The sequence below is a fragment of the Panthera uncia genome, chromosome D4, assembly GCF_023721935.1.
Source record: "Panthera uncia isolate 11264 chromosome D4, Puncia_PCG_1.0, whole genome shotgun sequence".
Taxonomy (NCBI): domain Eukaryota; kingdom Metazoa; phylum Chordata; class Mammalia; order Carnivora; family Felidae; genus Panthera; species Panthera uncia.
The window spans coordinates 61,954,825-61,975,398 of record NC_064807.1 but is presented as its reverse complement, the minus strand read 5'-3'; the positions used below and the strand labels follow the sequence as shown (position 1 = coordinate 61,975,398).

At 37.3% G+C, this 20,574-nt stretch overlaps 1 long non-coding RNA gene across 1 annotated transcript; it reads right to left on the bottom strand.

The window, feature by feature from the left end:
* Positions 1–2,935: 2,935 nt before the first annotated feature.
* On the bottom strand, positions 2,936–4,678 carry LOC125926236 (uncharacterized). Its single transcript, XR_007459028.1, has 3 exons — positions 4,590–4,678; positions 3,811–3,941; positions 2,936–3,007 (listed from the first exon to the last, which is right to left on the bottom strand). It is a non-coding gene; the product is annotated as an uncharacterized LOC125926236 (long non-coding RNA).
* Between the last annotated feature and the right edge of the window lie 15,896 nt (positions 4,679–20,574).

The window sequence follows — 20,574 nt, the reverse complement described above, 5'->3', positions numbered from 1 at the left end:
TATATTCCTATTTTATTCATATAATGTAATTCAAGAGCACTTTCCCTTGTTACTAGGTGGTTCTTATAATTATCATTGTGTTGGCAGCCCAGGAGTACCCTGAGGTTATGAATCATAATGTACCAAAACACCCTGGCTGAATTTTGGGGTTTTTTTAACAACATATTTCTGCTGTTACAAGTAAATGTCACAATAAAACAATCTGTACAATATAATTTTTTTTTAGACTCTTCTTTCAGGAATGGCAATGTAACAGCATCTCTCATTTTGTTTGATTTTCCAACAATGATTCAACCTTATGCAGAAAACAGAGCATCATCTCCTTACAGACAGCAATAGCAATAGACACTTTCCCAGTAACCCCTGTAAAGTGAGCTGCCTGGAGAGATTTGGATTTTTCTGCTCTGTAGCTGCTTCAGAGGCATTCAGCAAATCAAACTGTGCCACCCATTTGGTGGCAGAGTTACGATTAGCTGGAACATGGCCTTCTCCTTTTTGGTGCCAGCTTTCCTGTGGCTTCTTTGTGCAAGGACCCAAGCCTGAATCTCAAGAATAATTGTCAAGGCTGGGCTTTGGATTGATACTACCTCTGGGAATAGGAACATACTCCTTGGAATTGCCCGAAGCCCCCAGCACCTGCCCTAACTGTGCCTGCCCGGTTGGTCTCAAAAGCACATATGCCCAGTAATTAGCTGGGCATCTCTCTTAATATTGTCACCAAGACAAAGTAAATTCTTATAAGTCTTGCCTCATCTATCTTCTAGAATATAAATCCCTTAGGAACAGAAACTATATCTTGGTTGGGTCTTATTGTGGGCCTTTTACATAGCTGATATGCAAGTATTAATTGATGTCTTCATGTGTTGCTCAGGGGGTGTGCCTTATGCTTTACAGTTAGTTAATTCAAACAACCACTTTCCCTAAAATGAAAGATTGATGATTATGGGGAGATTTTGTGTACTTTGGATTGCATTGCAGAAGTAATCTATTTATGCTAATTATCCTTTCTCATTCCATAACATTTTCACTAAGTGAAATATTGATTTTTAAAAATAAAAATAACCTTGAAAAAGTGATAGGTAACATATTCTGCACAGCGTTGATAAAGAATTATTTTTGATTAATCTCACTACATAAATAAGTTGAAAAATACATATTTTGCAAAGGTCTATTTTTTATACATTCTTCTCAGGGTTATATTTTTCTGGAAGCGCTCTGACTTAGAAAAAATAAGGTCATCATAATGTCTTATTCCAAAGTAAATTATTAAGTTAAAAAAAATTGGAGTTAAAGTGTCGATGCCAGGATAGAGGTAAATATTCATCCATCTCAGCCACAGCCAGGAGCTTTCATTATTTGATGCAAAATATGAGCCGAGTTCTTGAAAAAACCTATGTCTTAGGGCTATTTGTGTCTTTGCCACTTTGAACATTTTCAATATTTAATTATGAACTTTAAATTTGTTTATCTCACAACTGTATTTTGTGTAGCAACTAAACATGAATTGTAACCAGCTGGGAGGTAAGAAATAGAAATATACTGTGAAAAACCTCTGAATATAAAAATATCAATACATCAATGTTGATGGTCAATAACAAGTGAGTTAGAAGCTATTAAATATTACTGTTAGATAATTTCTCAAGTTCTATAGCTTTCATAATCTGTAGAGCAAAATACTCTATCATAGTTTTATCATGCTGTAGAGCATGATACTTCTGTCATGACCTAAATTTCAAATTCTATTTTCTAGAAAATAGAAAAGAGGGGATCAGTTACAGAAATAGTTAAATCATCTCTGAGGCTTGCCTCTGGAATAAAATCCCTGGAAGTCTTCTGTTCTTTTCCAACTCTACAGTATATTGGGCTCCCCATGATAAGCCCATAGGGCATCTGAATAGCTGATCAGTGATAAAATGCAATGGTTTTCAAACTGTTGAGAGAAAGCGTAGGGTTCTGCGGAAGTACATCACCAACTATGACGTCAGCAGAGGGAGGTCAGAGGCTCAAGGATCCGAGCTCTCCCACTACTTTCCACCCAAGTGGTGCCATGTTTGTCTGTTTTATAGGTTGTCTTTCCATCTGAAAGTTCTTTCTTGGGGGTTCACAGGGGATAAAACTGAGTTCCACTGATAAAACTATTGTTACAATTTAATGACGATTTCATAGTCAAAGTAAAGAATAGGTCAAGTCAGTCATTTATCTTTTTAACTTCTTTTGACATTCTAGTCAAAACGTAATTTTAGTATAGACTTAACTGGCTACTTAAATCAACCCTCAAAAAGAAAAAGGGACTAATAAAGACCAAAAAAAAAAATACATTTGTATCTTTAAGTAATTTAATATACTAAGAAACAGAGATAAAATTGAAGAAGACTAGCAAAGTAAATCAAGCTGTAGGGAAAGGGAAAAGAACATAAAAGCTAAAAGTCCAGGCCTCACGCAAAGCTGTTCAGGCTAGAGCATCAGGGAAAGACTAAAAAACTATATAGGAAAAGCAAAGAGAAGCTGTGTTTCGAAGACATGTATTCATCAGTTTGTAAGACATGAATCTAAAATAGCTAGCAGTTTGGTTCTCAAAGATCTCTGAATCATTCACAGCTACTTGGGTGAGTGAGTCAGGATCTTATCATGAGACAGGTGGAAGGGAAAAACCCAGCCAATGTTTTCTCTAGTAATGAATGAGATGCGGCGATCGAGGGAAAGTGAAACATACCAAGTGGGTGATGTCGGTTAAGACACAGAATTGGCACAGAATTTCAGTACTCTGACCAGCTCTCAGAGATTTGGCGTTATCAGTCTGTGAAAAGGGAGCCCCAAATTTATGCAGAAGGGAAAGTAGACTCTGGTGAATACAGATAAAAATAATGTGAGAGGACAAGCAACCATAATCGTAGCTGATGACATTATATTTCTAAGTGACCAGACCAAAGACAAGGCATGGAGTGGCCTTCTTTGGCCATTGTTTGGTACAGTCTCATTTCCAAATCATGTATAGTCTTTATAGTTCCTAAGGACAAGAATTAAAATATTCATATATATTATATACACATATATTATATATATTATATACATACATACATATATATTATATTTATTTACATATATTATACATATATATATAAAGAGCTAAAAGTCTAAAGAAAAAAATGCAAAAATATGCTTTCACTTTAAGCTTTGATTTAGATATTTAAAGTGGAAAATGTTATTTTTTCAACATTGATTTTGGCTCATGACACCAAGATTTTTCATAGATCTTGTTCAGCTGAGATGATAAACTAAAAAAGAAGAAAAGAGGCTTAACTGGGAAACAAGACTCAAAGGAGTATAGACTGTAATAAAGTGTGAGATTTCCACAGGAACCAATGTTTCCCTCTGTCTGGTAGAAACTCCAGTTTATTCTTTCATCACATTATTCCTTCAACAAATATTTACTAAGGCTTTGCAATGTGCCAAGCTATTCTAGGTCGAGGAAAATATGATGAATGGCTTTATTGTCTCCACTAGAGAAGAGGAAAGTAATATAGTTGGAAACCTTTCAACCCCCACTCCTATCCCACCTTCTTGTAGGTTTCTACAGTTGTTTCTGATATTTTTATTAGTATTTATCACATACTATTCTTTTAAGATAGTTATTTTTGCATGTGTTATTTCCTGTATTAGATCACAGACACCTTAAAGATACAAACCTTGTCATGCTACTTGGGCCCTGATATGTTGCCTTCTACACAGCACGTATTCAATGTGTATTTAGAGAGTTAAATGTTTAAAAACCATAAGGGTAGATATCATTTAAATTTTCATAAAACATACCTTCAATAGTGAATGTAGAGCAGGCAGAGGATGAACTTCATTTACTTGCTATTACACTAGGACATGCTTAGTGTTACACAGTGCCTTTCCTCAAAGAGCCATCATATATTTCAGTTATTTTCACCAGTGGCCTCAAAGATGAGTAGAGACAGGTATTAATAACTCTACTTTAAATATGGAACCGATCAGTAGCTGAAATCATACTAAATATCATTTATTTTATAGAAAAGAAAACCAGGTCAAGAATGCAGTTTTCACACCACATACTTCCATATTTTTTTTTCATAAGTGTCCATATCTAATGTACTTGGCCAGCCTCTCTCTCTATTTTGGTCATTTAGGCTGGTTATATAGGGAGACAAAACCTCACATTACTGTTCACACACCAGATAATTCTTGCCAAACACCTATTCAAACAATCAGATCTGTATGTCAGTGAAGATCACTTGAGAGTTACTTAATGCGCTGTTCAGAAAAGAGATGCTTACACTGCATACACATGTGCCAGATGGTGAAAACATCACCTATTCATCTGTTTATACAATACATATTTTAGAATATTTAAAATACTTATCTGTATTTTAAATCTGAATTTAATATCTGAATATTTAAAATATTATCTGTGAGACACTGAGCAAAACTTAATGGAGTTTACAATGTAGTGGGGAGATAAAATAATAAGCAAGCAAACCCCACTAATAAATTAAAATTATTAAATACAAAATGCAATGAAAGAATCAAACGCAATACTATGATAGAGAATAAGGTGGAGAAGGAACCTGTTTAGAAAGTGTAATTAATCTTCATATCACTCTTAGGAAGTGATAATTAAGGAGCCAGCCACTGAGAAGGAGCCAGCCATGTGAAATTCCAGAGAAAGAGCATTTCATAAAGAAAGAATAGAATGAAAAAATATTCTGAAGTGGGTGAACTTTAGAACTTAGAACTTTAAAGAAGAAAATGGGAGTGAAAGTAAAAGGCAATATCACCATGGGAATGCAAGCTGGTGCAGCCACTCTGGAAAACAGTGTGGAGGTTGCTCAAAAAACTAAAAATAGAACTACCCTAAGACCCAGCAATTGCACTACTAGGCATTTATCCATAGGATACAGATGTGCTGTTTCGAAGGGACACATGAACCCCCATGTTTATAGCAGCACTATCAACAATAGCCAAAGTATGGAAAGAGCCCAAATGTCCATCAATGGATGAATAGATAAAGAAAATGTGGTGTGTGTGTGTATATATATATATATATATATACACACACACACAATGGAGTACTTCTTGGCAATCAAAAAGAATGAAATCTTGCCATCTGCAACTATGTGGATGGAGCTGGAGGGCATTATGCTAAGTGAAATTAGTCAGTCAGAGAAAGACAGAAATCATATGACTTCACTCATCTGAGGACTTTAAGAGACAAAACAGATGAACATAAGGGAAGGGAAACAAAAATAATATAGAAACAGGGCAGGGGACAAAGCAGAAGAGACTCATAAATATGGAGAACAAACTGAGGGTTACTGGAGGGGTTGTGGGAGGTGGGATGGGCTAAATGGGTAAGGGGCAGTAAGGAATCTACTCCTGAAATCATTGTTGCACTATATGCTAACTAATATGGATATAAATTTTAAAAAATAAAAAGTAAAATTTTTAAAAAAAGGCAATATCACCAGAACATAAAGATGTAAATTAAAATTCTAGAAATAAGCAGGGGTCATTCCATACCAGGCCTTTTAGGCCAATATGAAGTTTGGATTTAAGTCAAAGTGCAACGGAAATCTATTGAAATATTTTCAAGCAGACAAATAGCAAAATTTATTTTTGAAAGATCATGCTGGAGGCTACAAGAACAATAGATTGCAGGGAAGGGGTCAGTAAACAGAGTATTACAAAAGGGAAACTTGGGAGACTCTTGAAGTAGTTCCAAGTAAGAGTATATTTATATGGCTTAAATTGAAGTGCTGGTAGTGCATGTGGAGAGTGGAAAAATAGGAGATGTAATTTGTGAGTAAAGTATGCAGGACTTATTAATAGATTGGAAGCGAGGGGGTTGCAAGAAGAAAGAACTAAGAATTTTTCCCAGGTCTCAAGAATAAGCAGCTGAGGAGAAAGGATGTACCATTTACTGACATGAAGAAGACTATGGATAGAACAGAATCCCAAGATAATGCTAAATATGGGATGTTTCTAAAACATCCAAATGGAGATGTCCAATGGGCAGTCATGTATGTATTGGAGGTCTAAGAAAAGGTTGGATTCAGAGGTATAAATCATAAGTCACCAGTGTATAGATGGTGGACATATATAAGATCTACTACTGAATAAGGCCTTTGGGAGGCGGGGCTGGGGGTGGGGGCAGGGTCTATTACCAAACACTGAAAAGCTCAAACACTTAAAGCTCAGTACAGACAGGAGAAATCAATAAGAAAGGCGGAGAAGAACAAAGGGATAGGAAGAAAACTACGAAAGACAGATGTTACCAAATGAGAGAAGGATGTTGTAGGAGGATCCTCAGTGTCAAAGTAAAAGGAAGACAGAAAGCATAGACTAGATTTCACAACATGGATATGTCAGAGGTCCTAACAAGAATGCTTTGGGAAAAATGTTGGAGGCAGAAACCAGATTGGAGCAGATTTGACAAATGAAGAGCTCCTGACACAGCACTTAGAGAACTCTTTGGAAACGCTTAGCAGTAGAAGGGCCATTCATGCATTTGATTCCTTTATTCGTGTTGCTCATTAAATTTATTAAGCAAAGAATATCTAATTTTAGCAATGAAATTTTCTGATGATCCCTTCAAGATATATGAGTTGCAAAATGTACTTTTAAGTAATGGAATCACTTGATCTGACATACAGAATTGTTGCCATTTAGCCAAATAATTGTAAAAGAATATCCAAAAAAAATGATCATTTTGGTTTCAAAACAGTTGATCTTAGGTCATTTTTCTGTCAGTAGTTAAAAGAAAGGACTCATTGTCTACTGAGAAAATTGCTAGCCTATACTAATAAAACCTTATGAAAAGATAAAATACATGTACCCCTTTTTATGTCAGTAACAGAAAGCATATATACAATTCAACTAGGAGTTTCTTGTAGTCACTGAGGAGCACAGTAAGTGCTAAGCTAAAATACTTGTTCTCGAGATGCTTAAATTGAGACATTGACATAAGCACTTTTCAATTATAAAGCAGAATCAGCATGAATGATCGTTTAAGATCTGTGAGAGTTTGAGGAAGCATGAAGGTACATTCCTTATGTGTTTTAATTTAAACGTGTATGTTAAGCACCAAAATTTTGTGGATCTGAGCTTTTATATAAGCTTGACAAAATTATGGAATATGAGTAAAATAGATGCTTTGTTGAGCCAGGGATGTATTGTGAATGTTATAATGAAACCTCACTCTCTTATAAAAAGATATGATTTCCCTGCCAAGTTGTGCCTTTCAGAAGCATATTGATACAGTATTTTCCAACATTTCCTTTTTATCCAGATATGTAAGTATATATATAAGGGAATATCACCTATTACCACAAAAGGAACAAAATTAAGTCTTATTAAGTCTTTCAGTTGCAAGTGACAGAAGACAAAACTCAAAATGGCCAGTGGTAGAGGTCATCCCCCCTGAATCACATGACAAAAATGAGAGACGGGGTCTTTGCAAAGTGGACAATGGATAGTATGACATAAATAAGAAAGGTTCATTCCAACAAGCATGATCAAAGCCACATTATTTCTCAAAGCTTTCATGGATTGTAGAGATAAAGACTGGAGAATAAAAATTATCTTTTCATTAGTGTAAATTACTATGCTAAAATGCCTTATCTAGGTCAATTCCTTTTGGAATGTAAAATTTTCATTTTCCTCTTTTAAAATTATTTTAAATATGTTTACTGAAATAAAGAGATTTCCTACTGTTCTAATTAGCTTCTCATGCGCCTCCCCAGAGACTTTTTCTGATGTATAAACAAGTGTAATACATGAAAAGTTTACCTATATATTTAGAAATAATCACCATAAATCTGAATTTCTATCAGGGAACTAAAACTATATGTAAGTTACTCTGACCTATCTTTCTTATATATGTAATGGGTTATCTACTAATTAGTATCTTTCCTTCTTTTGCTGTTTTTGTTTTGCTTTTGTTTAGAGAGAGAGAGAGCACGAGTAGGGGAGAGGGGCAGAGAGAGAGGAGTAAGAGAATCCCAAGCAGGCTCTATGTTCAGCATAGAGGCTGACATGGGACTCAATCCCACAACCCTGAAATCAAGAGTCAGATGCTCAACCAACTGAGCCAACCAGACACCCCTAGTTAGTATCTTTCTAATTAAATGATCTTTCAAGTTCTTTACACTGTTAAAGGTAGAATTCCTAAGTCTAGGAATACAGGTAGAATACAACACAGCTTATATTTTTATCTTTATCTAAGAAGGCTTGTATTAGGTAATCCAAGGAAATGAAAATCTGTGTGAGATGTATACCATATTGACTTTACAGTGTATATAAGAAAATCCTTACGTGTGTGTACATATAGTGTCTTCTCAATTTGAAAAATATCTCTGTATGACAATCTTTGTACTAAATGATGAATGAAGAAGATACTTTTTAATTTCAACATATACCATCTTTAGATTTTTTATTTTAATTCCAGTACTTAACATACAGTGTTATAATAGTTTCAGGTGTACAATGCAGTGATTCAACAATTCTATACATTACTCAGAGCTTATCATGACAAGTGTACTCTTAATCCCCTTTACCTACTTCACCCTTCTCCCCAGCTACCTCCCCTCTGATAACCATTAGTTTGTTCTCTATAGTTAAGAGTCTGATTTTTAGTTTGTCTCTTTTTTTCTGTGTTGTTTTGTTTCTTAAATTCACATGTAGGGGAAATCATATGGTATTTGTCTTTCTCTGACTTATTTCACTTAGCATTATACCCTCTAGATCCATCCATGTTGCTGCAAATAGCAAGCTTTCCTTCTTTTTTATGGCTGAATAATATTCCATTGTATATATATATACCATATCTTCCTTATCCATTCATCTATTGATGGACGCATGGATTGCTTCCATAATTTGGCTATTGTAAATAATGCTGCAATAAACATAGGGGTGCATATATTTTTGAATTAGTATTTTTTTATTCTTTGGGTAAATACCCAGTAGTGGAATTAATGGATCATATGGTAATTCTATTTTTAATTTTTTGAGGAATGTCCATATTGTTTTCCACAGTGGCTGTACCAGTTTGCATTCCCACCAACAGTGCAAAAGCATTCCTTTTTCTCCATATCCTTCCCAACATTTCTTGTTTCTTCTGTTTTTGATTATAAATATTCTAACAGGTGTGAGGTAATACCTCATTGTGGTTTTGATTTGCATTTTCCCGATGATTAGTGATGTTGAGCATCTTTTCAACTGTCTGTTGACCATCTATATGTCTTCTTTAGAGAAATGTCTGTTTTTGTGTGTCCATTTTTAATTGGATTATTTGTGATTTGGTGTTGAGTTATATAAGTTCTTTATATATTTTAGATACTATCACTTTATGGGATATATCACTTGCAAATAATTCTCCAATTTAGTAGGCTGTCTTTAGTTAAGTTGTTTTTCCTTTACTGTGCAGAAGCTTTTTATTTTGATGTGGTCCCAATAGTTTATTTTTGGTTTTGTTTCTCTTGCCTCAGGAGACATATCTAGAAAAATGTCAGAAATCACTGACTCTCTAGGCTCCCTTCTAGGATTTTGATGGTTTCAGGTCTCACATTTAGGTCTTTAAACCTTTTCAAGTTTATTTTTGTATATGGTATGAGAAAATGGTCCAGTTTCATTCTTTTGTATATACCTGTCCAGTTTTCCCAACAACATATGTTAAAAAGACTGTTTTTCCTGTTGCATATTTTGCAACCTTTGTCAAAGATTAATTGGACATATAATCTTTCTGGGCTCTCTGTTCTATTAATCTATGTTTCTATTTTTGTTGCAGTACCTACTGTTTTGATTACTACAACTTTATAGTAAATCTTGATATCTGAGATTATGATACCTCCACTTGTGTTCTTTTTCAACAATGCTTTGGCTCTTTGGGTTCCTTTGTGACTCCATACAAATTTTAGGATTTTAGTTTGTTCCAGGTCTATGAAAAATGCTGTTGGTATCTTGATAGAGATTGTATTAATTATGTAGATTGCTTTGGGTAGTATAAGCATTTTAAACAATGTTTTTTCAATCCATGAGTATGAATATCTTTCCATTTGTTTGTGTCATCTTCAATTTCTTTCATTAGTGTTTTATAGCTTTCAGAGTACAGATCTTTCACCTCCTTGGTTAAGTTTATTCCTAGGTATTTCATTACTTTTAGTGCAATTGTAAATGGGATTGTTTTCTTAATTTCTCTTACTACTACTTCATTATTAATGTATAGAAATGCAGTGGATTTCTGTACATTGATTTTGTGTCCTACAAATTTTGTATCCTGCTGAATTCATTATCAGTTCTTTCAGTTTTTTGGTGGAGTCTTCCTGGTTTCCTATATAGAGTATCATGTCAACTGAAAATAGTGAAAGTTTTACTTCCTCTTTACCTGTTTAGATGCCTTTTATTTCTTTTTGCTGTCTGATTAGTGTAGCTAGGACTTCTGGGACTATGTTAAATAAAAGTGGTGAGAATAGGCATCCTTGTCTTGTTCCTGACCATAGAGGAAAAGCTCTGTTTTTCCCCATTGAAGATGACATTAGCTGTGAGTTTTTCATATATGGCCTTTATTATGTTGACATATGTTCCCTCTAGATCTACCTTGTTGAGAGTTTTATCATGAATGGATGTTGTACTTTGTCAGATACTTTTTCTGCATCTGTTGAAATGATCATATGGTTTTTATACTCTCTCTCGTTGATGTGATGTATCACATTGATTGATTTGCAACTATTAAACCACACTTGCATCCTGGGAATAAATCCCACTTGATCATGATGAATGATTTTTTTAATATATTGTTGGATTCAGTTTGCTAGTATCTTGTTGAGGATTTTTGCATCTATGTTCATCAGAGATATTGGACTGTAGTTCTCTTTTTTTGTCATGTCTTTATGTGGCTTTGGTATCAGGGTAATGTTGACCTCATAGGATAAATTTGGAAACTTTCCTTCCTCTTCAATTTTTTGGAATAGTTTGAAAAGAATAGGTATTAACTCTTCTTTAAATGTTTGGTAGAGGGAGACTGGGTGGCTCAGTCATGACTGACTTTGCTCATCTGACTTCGGCTCAGGTCATGATCTCACAGTTCATGAGTTTGAGGCCCACGTCAGGCTCTGTGCTGACAGCTCAGAACCTGGATCCTGCTTCAGATTCTGTCTCTCTCTCTCTCTCTATCTCTCTCTGCCCCTCCTCCGCTCTCTCTCTCTCTCTCCCTCTCAAAACCAAATAAACATTTAAAAATAATAATAAATAAATGTTTAGTAGAATTCACCTACAAAGCTGTCTGCTCCTAGACTTTTGTTTGTCAGGAGTTTTTTTTTATTACTGATTCCACTTCTTTGCTGGTTATCAGTCTATTCAAGTTTTCTATTTCTTCTTGTTTCAGTTTTGGTAGTTTGTATGTCTGCAGGAATTTGTCCATTTCTTGTAGGTTGTCCAGTTTGTTGACATATAGTTTTTCATAATATTCTCTTATAATGGTGTGTATTCGGTGGTGTTGGTTGTTATTTCTCTTCTCATTTGTGATTTTATTGATTTAAGTCTTCTTTCTTTTTTTCTTGGTAAGTCTGGCTAGAGGTTTATTAATCTTATTGATTTTTTTTCAAAGAATCAGTTCCTGGTTTCACTGATCAGTTCTATTGGGTTTTTTTAGTTTCTATTTTGCTTATTTCCACTCTAATATTTATTACTTTCTTCACTGGTTTGGGGTTTTGTTTGTTTTTTCTAGCTCCTTTAGGTGTAATCTTATGGTTGTTGGAGATCTTTCTTACTTCTTTTTTTTTTTAATTTTTTTTTTCAATGTTTTTTATTTTTTTATTTTTGGGACAGAGAGAGACAGAGCATGAACGGGGGAGGGGCAGAGAGAGAGGGAGACACAGAATCGGAAACAGGCTCCAGGCTCTGAGCCATCAGCCCAGAGCCCGACGCGGGGCTCGAACTCACGGACCGCGAGATCGTGACCTGGCTGAAGTCGGAGGCTTAACCGACTGCGCCACCCAGGCGCCCCAGATCTTTCTTACTTCTTGATGTAGGTCTGTGTTGTTATAAACTTCCCTTTTAGAACTGCTTTTGCTGCATCCCAAAGATTTTGGACTGATGTGCTTTCACTTTCATTTGTATTCATGTATTTTTTTTTATTTCCAATTTGATTCCTTGGTTGACCCATTCATTGTTTAGTAGCATGTTACTTAACCTGCACATATTTCTGCGTTTTCTGGATTTTTTCTTGTGGTTCATTTCTAGTTTCATAGTGTTGTGGTCAGAAAAGATGCATGGTTTTACTTCAATCTTTTTCAATTTATTGAGACTTGCTTGTGGCCTAATATGTGATCTATTCTGGAAAATATTCCCTGTCCATTTAAAAGAATATGTATTCTGCTATTTTAAGCTGTTCTGAATATATCTGCTAAATCCATCTGCTCCAATGTGTCATTCAAAGCCACCATTTCCTTGTTGATTTTCTGTTTGGATGATCTATCCATTGATGTAAGTAGGGTGTTAAGGTCCCGTACTATTTTTGTATTACTATTGATTACTTTTTTTAGGTTTGTTATTAGCTCCTTTATGTATTTGGGTGCTTCTGTGATGGATGCATAAATATTTACAATTGTCCCCTTTATGACTGTTTCTTTGTCTCTTGTTACAGTCTTTGTTTTAAAGTCTATTTTGTCTATTGTAAGTATTGCTACCCCAACTTTTTTTACATTTCCATTTGCATGATAAATGCTTTTCTCTCCCTTCACTTTCAATCTGCAGGTGTCTTTAAATCTGAAATTAGTCTGTTGTAGGCAGCATATAGATGGGCCATTCTGTCACCCTATCTTTTGATTGGAGCATTTAGTACATTTACATTCAAGTAATTATTGATAAGAATATACTTATTATCATTTTGTTACTTTTTTTATGGTTGTTTTTGTAGTTCTTCTCTGTTCCTTTCTTCTCTTGTTCTCTTCTCATTGTTTGATGGCTTTCTTTAGTGATATACTTGAATTACTTTTTCTATTTTTTGCATATGTATTTACAGTTTTTGATGGTGGTTATTATTAGGCTTATACATAATGTCTTTCTTATAGAGGGAGCAGTCTATATTAAGTTGATGGTTGTTTAAGTTTGAATCAATTCTCTACTACACTTCCCGCCATGTTTTAGGTATATGGTGTCATACTTAACATCCTTCTTTTTGTGAATCCCTTGGCTGATATTTATAGATATAACTTAATTTTACTGCTTTCATGCTTCCTACTTTTCTTACTATTATGGTCTTTCCTTTCTACTCAAAGAGCCCCCTTTACATTTCTTATAGGGCTGGTGTCATGGTGATGAATTCCTTTAACTTTTTTTTTTTTTTTTGGTCTGGAAAACTTTTTCTCTCCTTCTGATCTGAATGCTAGCCTTGCTGCAGATTTTTTTCTTTCAGCACTTGAATATATCATGCCACTCCCTTCTGCCCTACAAACTTTTAGCTGAAAAATTCCCTGATAACCTTATGGGATTTCTCTTGTACATAACTGTTTTCTTTTCTCTTTCTGCTTTAAAATTCTTTCTTTATCACTACTTTTTCACATTTTAATTACTAGATGTCTTGGTGTGTACCTCCTTGGGTTGACTTTCTTGAGGGCTCTCTATGCCCCCTAGATCTGGATTTCTGTTTCTTTTCCCAGATTTGAGAAGTTTTCAGCTATTATTTCCCCAGGTACATTTTCTGCCTCCTCTTCTCTCTGCTCTCCTTCTGAGATCCCTATAATGTGAATGTTGTTATGCTTGATGGAGCCACTAAGTCCCCTTAGTCTATTTTCATTTATTATTATTATTTTTTTCTCTCTCCTGTTCAGTTTGGTCACTTTCCATTACTCTGTCCTCCAGGTCGCTAATTGTTCTTCTGCTTCCTCTAGTCTATCTTTATTCCATCTAGTGTATTTTTAATCTCAGTTATTGAGTTCTTCATCTCTGATTGGTTCTTTTTTTATGTTTCTGTATCTTTGTTGAGGATCTCACTGAGGTCCTCTACTCTTTTCTTGTCTGGTGAATATACTTATGGCTGTAACTTTAAATTCTCTATCAAGCATATTACTTATCTTGATTTTGTTTAGCTCTCTTGCTGTGATTTTGTCCTATTCTTTCATTTGGGGCTATTTCCTCTGTCTCCTCATTTTGTCTACCATCTGTATCTATTTCTGTGTATTGGTAAAGTCAGCTGTGTCTCCTGCCCTTGAAAGTAGTGACCTTTTAAAGAAGCATCCTGTAGTGCCCCCGCATTGCAATGTCCTCTGTTCACCAGAACCTGGCACTTCGTAGGTGTCTCCTATGTGTATTGCATGTGCCATACTGTTATGGATGAGCCATGTTCTCCTTCAATCCAGTTGTATGCAATGGCTCTCTTTGCCTGTTGTGGGCAGGGTTCGGTCCCCGTGTTGTTAGTGGGCCAGTCAAGGGCCACCTTGGGCTTGAGTTGAGTCATATCAGGTGTGCCAGAGATGCAGTAGCATCAAACTGCAAGGTGTTTTCCCTGTGTCATCCCTTGAGAAGCTTTCATTGGTGGACGGGGCTTGCAGTCACACCAGATCCCTGCCCTGAGCCCATTGCTAGGTCCAGTCAAACAAGCATGTGTGATTACCTTCCCCTGTCCTTGGGGCAAGGATTACTTTGGAGTGTTCCGGCCCTGCCAAAGTTTATTGCACACTGCCACGCTTGTGGCATGGCTTTGGATATGCTCAGGCCAAGGGTGTATTGGAGGGGGCAAGTCCTCAGGAGAGCACAACAGGGCAGCACTGGTCTGCTGTGGGAAGGGAGCTGTAGCTTCCCAGGAAAACTCCTGCCCAGGCTGGGATGCAGGGGACATTTCCACAGGAGAACATGAGGGCAGGGTTTGTGGTGCCAGCGAGGTGGGAGGAGACCTGCAGCTGCTGGAGAAAACTCCTATAGAGAAGAGGGCATTTCTGCAGAAGAATGCAGATTGGGGCATACAGTTGTAGCAAGGTTTGCAGAGGTCTGTGGTGGAAGGAGACTTGGAGCCAAGGCCACGATGTAGAGGGCAACCTGCAGAAGTGCAAGGAGGTGAGGCACACTGTTAGCAAGTTAGCTGGAGAGTGTGGGTGCAACACTGCTTTTGGCAGGTGGGTGTGTGTTTATGCTGGGGATGGGGAATGGGAAATGGTAGCTCCTTTGTTCCTGTGAAAGTCTCCCAATAATCCCTGCCCCTCCAATACATGCTCCTAGATTAGTAAACAAATCTCCCTTCCATATACCCCAGGTGTTTTCCCAACTGCCACTTTTATGCTGTATCTCTTTGGGACTGTTGGTTTTTCTATCTCTTTAAAGGTGGGGACTCAGTTTCCTATTGTAGTCCCAGCTCTCCCAGAGCCAAGCATGCTGATTTTTAAACCTCCAGGTATTAAGCCTGGATTAAGCAATACTAGTTGCTGGTATTAAGCCCCACTGATTGTTGCATCTCTCTGGTTTTCAAAGCCAAACGTTGTGGGCATTTGTCTTCCTGATGTCCATGTAGGATACCCTTGGTTGGGGTATGTGGCTTGAGGATCTGCTTCTCTTCTCTCTCTACATCCACTGTGTCCCTCCCTTCCTTTGACAGCCCCTCAGGTCTGTTGGACTTTCAACCCCATCTCTGCTCTACCTACCCTCTTCAGTGTGGCCTCTCTCCACATTTACCTGTGGAGAGTTTGTTCTGGCAGTCCTCCTGTCATTTTCTGGCTTATTTACACTGACGTGTGTACTATCTAGCTGTATCTGTGGGAAGAGGTGAGCTTAGGATTTTCTTACTCTATGTCCTCCCACTTTCTCCCACCATTTTAGGGTTTTAATCCCAGAGATTATATCCAATTATTTTTTTTAAGTTTATATATTTATTTTGAGGGAGAGACAGAATGAGAGAGGGGAGGACCCAGGGAGAGAGGGAGAAAGAGAATCCCAAGCAGGCTTTGTGCTGTCAGCACAGAGCCTGCTGTGGGGCTCGAACCCATGGACAGTGAGATCATGACCTGAGCTGAAACCAAGAGTCAGATGCTTAACCAACTGAGCCACTCAGGTGCCCCTCAATTTCTTAAATAAGTTTGAATAACTAGCTCATTTCACAAATAGGTATCAAAAAGATATGCCAAAATAACTTAGTATTTGTAAAGGAGTGTTTGCCAGGATGTACAATCTCTATTTTTGAAATACATACTATTTTAATTAAAATACTCTGTGGGCTCCAACATAATTTCTTTTACTTTTAAGATCTGTGGGTCCCAGAAATTGTGGGACCTTTTCTGAGACATCTGGACTCTCAGAGATCAACATGAAGAAGTCAAATCAGAGAATAAATTCATCAGGCAAGGCTAGACACCCATGGGTGACAGCTTAATATCTGCCTGGATTGCTATTATAAAGAGAAATCAGAAGCTGAATATGGTTATTTGGGAGAAGGAGATGGCTAAAAACGGTATGTCAAAAATCCAGAAAAAATAATTGGTCTTTTGAGTCAGGGAAGTTTAAGATTCAGGATGTGGCCAGGGGGTGGCCTCCACAAAAATGGCAAGTAGTAAAGGCAGACATCCTTGGTCAGAAGAAGCTGATATACTATGAAGCGAATGCAATCAAAGGGCTGAAGGGCTCTTTTTTGCACAAAAACCATCCAAAGCCTAGGCAAATCCCCAGCACAGTATTCACATGCTCCTCTATTTTTGTAAAATTTTCGCAAGTTAGACATTTTAAAAGTAGTCATTAAGACCCTGTCTCTCTGCTCTGACTTTCCCCCTACTTTGCCTTTTATCTGGTGATATTAGATCAGCTGTGGCCACTTTGGAGCTCCAACTAAAGGGATATTTAGTGGTTACATTTAGCTCATATATAAAGGAGACTTGATATAGAATTTTCCCAAATTTGACAGCTACTAAAAATGTACATAACATAACCAATAACAAGTTGTGAAACTGATAGAAACTTTTCTACGTTATCAATAAAAACAAAAACCCAAATTCTGTGCTTCTGGTCATGGCAGAGTAACTGGCTTCAGACTCACCTTGTCATAAAAAACAACCATATAGCTGGACAAATATGTGACACAACTGCTTTCAAGCATTAGACTACCATGAGGATTGTAATTCTTGAGAGAAGGAAAGCACTAGGGGTGAATCCCCCTTTTGCCCTGGCTTTCTATCAGAGAGCATTTTCCCTTCCTGAAGCAGGGAGTTGAGGCCCAAGCAGAAAGCAATGGTCTCGTTGAGCTGAAGAGACAGATTGGAAAGTGGAGTACTAAAGATGGGTAGACTTTGCTGAGCAGGCCACAAGAAGGGCCGGTGCTAGAAGAGGCAGGTCTGGTGTCCCCATAGATCCTTGGAGGGGGCTGGGCTGCACATGTGCAGAACAAAATTCCACACTAACGGAAAATAGTGGCTCTGGGGTAAAACTGAACTGAGAGGTCAGAATATTGTACAGTGGTGGGAAATGTTGAGTTCTCACCCAAACAGAGTTGACAGACCTTGCTAAGCATCAAGGGCATTCACTTGAGACCTTAAAAAGCTACACATAAGAGCCGTGCTATAAGACAAAGAACAAAATACTCAAGAAGAGCAAAGTACACTATAATGCCAGGCCCTAATCCATATGTGCATTAAACAAAAAAGCTTGAAAGTGAAAAAGCAGTGTATCTCAGTAGGTTAGCAAAGCACAGATACCTGGCATCAGTTAGTGTCAGGAAAGTCAGGGTTCAGCTACCAGCAGAATAGGCTCTGACCTTGAGAAAAGCCTGAGAGAGAGCATGCTAGCATCCCAGGACCTGAGGAACATGACATCAAAACAGGACCCCAATTAAGAGAACTTGGGCACATGTAAGGAACAGACCAACAGCAAGACGGACACTTCTGGAGATAGAATGACGTACTTCCTGTCTCTAAGCAGAGTTAGTTGTAGGAATTATTGGGCAGGACCAACGCTGCAGATTAGAAGCTAAGTGGTTCCAAACACGAGGACCTGAATAGTGGGGGAAAATGGGGAAATCATACAATCGATGAAGGGAGAAAGCTTGGTGACCATAATAAGTCTGGGTTTGGAGGAGACAACAACCGCCATCTCTGGACAGAAGAGGCCTAAATGCCATGAATGGAGAAGAGGCACAGTGTAAGCCCAGCTGGGCAGAGGCTGTGAGATCCTCTGATCAGAGAGGACAGGCTGGAACTAGGAAGGCAGCTTGCCTCCAATGCAAAATTGCCTTGAGGGAACCATCCTGAGTTTTCTTTCTGCTGTTTTGAATACACAGTCCGGTTCCTAATTAGGACCATGTGTCACTCACAGACCAGGATAACAGTGACCATTATATGCTTCTAAAATTACCAACAAGTGTGTATGTGAAAGAATAGAGTTGCATTCCCGAAATGACATTGACACTCACTAGACTGACATTGTTAATACAGATCAAAGAACTAATTAACGATCAAAGAGAATATTTTTGCCACACAGAGAGCAGTCTAAAGCTGACTGCATCTGAACACCTTGGCAGTCCTAGGAAATCAATCATTAGGAATCTGCTCTGGATCCTTCAGGCCTGAAACAGCCGCCAGTGATAATTATAAGAGGCTGACTGGACTGAACAACCCAGTCAATCTTGCTAAAGGAAAGAATAAGCCAATCTTGGTAACTGGAAGTTCTGAAATGCAGGACTTGCTTGTTCCTTTCCGTGGCAACAGAGGGTTTTTGTGTTTATTTCTGCCAAACCTGGGGGGAAATGAAAAGCAGAAATAAGGGACAAAACCATTGTAAAGGAGTAGATTTTATGGACAGTTACAGATGAAATGGTTGTGTATGTTAAAAACACAAGCAAATGAACTTTGTAAGATCATCATCAGGATGGCTAGATACAAAAATGCATACAAAAATCAATACCCTTCTAATGTTAATGTTAATGTGTTTATTTCTACCAACTGCCCCCACTCACTGCCTACTCTAGAATTTTATACCCAGGTTTTTATTATTACATTTTAATAATTTATACTATTAATCATCCCTTTAAAATTTGCTTTGAAATTTATATTTTGATTATGATTGTAATCATTATAATTACTTGCCTTATTCATTGAACTGATGTTACTACTCCCTGCCAGTGCTCCTACGATATAATTTCACCATTCTCAGTGGCTCTTTATTCAGATTAATCTTTTTGTCAGAGAATATCTCTGAGCAATATCATCAGGGATGGAACTTACGTACTACATCTCATGATTTGTGCATATTATACAATGTCTTTTTGTTGTCACTGTGCAAGAAAGGCAATTTCCCCGCATGTGGCATCTTTAGTCACAATATTGTCATTGTCTCCCTCACCACTTTAAATATTACTTCTAGCATTGCCATCTAGCAGTGGCGACATCCTAGACCCACTTAATTTTTTTCAACACAAATAATCTGATTTTTCCTACTTGGATGTTTGTAAGCTATTTTTTCTTCATCCTTTGAAACTTCGACCTCTCAGCAGGATGCACCTAAGTATTGGCTTCATTTCATTAGCGCTGCCTGCTTCTCAGGGAAACTCTTCATTCTGCAAACTCAGCACTTTTCTCTTAGGAAAGAAAACTTCTAGGAAGTTTTCTACAATTGCAACTTTGGTTGCTGATTTTTTACCGTGGGTGCTGTTATCTCATTCATTTATCTGCAATGTCGGTTCTCCTGAATCTTTCACATGCCGTCTTTCCTGTCATCATCTTCGTATCTTAATTCTTTCATGCTGTATCCTGGAGCAGTTTCTCAAATGTGTGTCTCACATCACTGATTCCCTTCTCTGTGGTGTCGGTTTTTATCTGGATTATAGTCAATGCACCTTTTGCTTCTCATATGGCAGTTTTTACTGTCATTTTAATATTTAATTACCTTGTCTGCTCTGTTCTCATCTCGGCCTCTTGCCTTATTTCCTCTATGTTCTTTTTGTTTCATAGCCTTCAAGTTTTGGATTATTGAAATTATGAAACAATAGCTTTAAAATTTACTTCCATGTACTACAATGTGTTATTGTCATGTTTGCACAGTCATCTTGAATGTTCTTTTCCTTTCGTGCCACAAAATCTGTTCATAGATCTCATGCTGGTATATATTATTTTCCTATGTACTCATCTTTGAAATCAGACATAATATTTGCCCATAGTGGGGATGGGGGCAGGAGGTCTTCATGATTCCCTACTATTCACCTGTTAGCCCTTAAAATCTCCATCTCAGATGGTGTTAATCTGGAAACCCCAGCCGATCTGCACATCTCCTTGGTGCATTCTAGCACTTAGCAATCACTTACGTAGTGTCTCAGCTGGATCAAGAAGGGGACTACCATTCCTGTACCTGGTCAGCCAGATGTGTAGATGGACACATATTCCTGCACAATCGGTGGCGGAAAATAACCCAGTGCTAACAAAGAGCAACCTGCCATGGCCACCCTTTGTAACTAACACCATCAGTCTCAAAATGAAAAACATCATTTACACTTCTTTTTTGCCCCAACCAATGTTAAATTATTAAGAATTTTAGACCCTCAACGGATATAAAAAGAGAAGCTCACTGGAAAGATTAATGTAATAGTAGGGT